The sequence below is a fragment of the Seriola lalandi genome, unplaced genomic scaffold (assembly GCF_002814215.2).
Source record: "Seriola lalandi dorsalis isolate HSWRI2012SDOR001 ecotype SW California unplaced genomic scaffold, Sedor1 jcf7180002054352, whole genome shotgun sequence".
NCBI lineage: Eukaryota > Metazoa > Chordata > Actinopteri > Carangiformes > Carangidae > Seriola > Seriola lalandi.
Genome location: NW_019524905.1, coordinates 481233 through 481577, shown reverse-complemented (window position 1 = coordinate 481577; position 345 = coordinate 481233).

The following is a 345-nucleotide window of genomic DNA, read 5'->3' as shown; positions in this document are numbered from 1 at the left end:
ATGTAGTCTTACCTCTCCTGTTGTTGAAACCTTCCACAACCAACTCTGTTTAGGAGTGCAGCTTATATGTTGGCAGCACACATGGAAATTTTTTGTCCCTTTTTCATGTCATTTCATGCAAAAGTCGTCAGTCAGTGAGAAGGAAACGAGCAGATTTGGTTACCAGTGGTCCTTTGACATCAGGAGGTTAAACAAGCTCATTTGGTTGCCCACCTTTGTGTTTCTCTCGTCTGTCTGCAGTGTTGCTCTGCAAGTCTTAACCATGCTTGTCTAAAATATCCAGTCAAATTGAAATAATTGTTTTATTTAAAATTACACTTTACAGGAAAAAAATATATACAAATG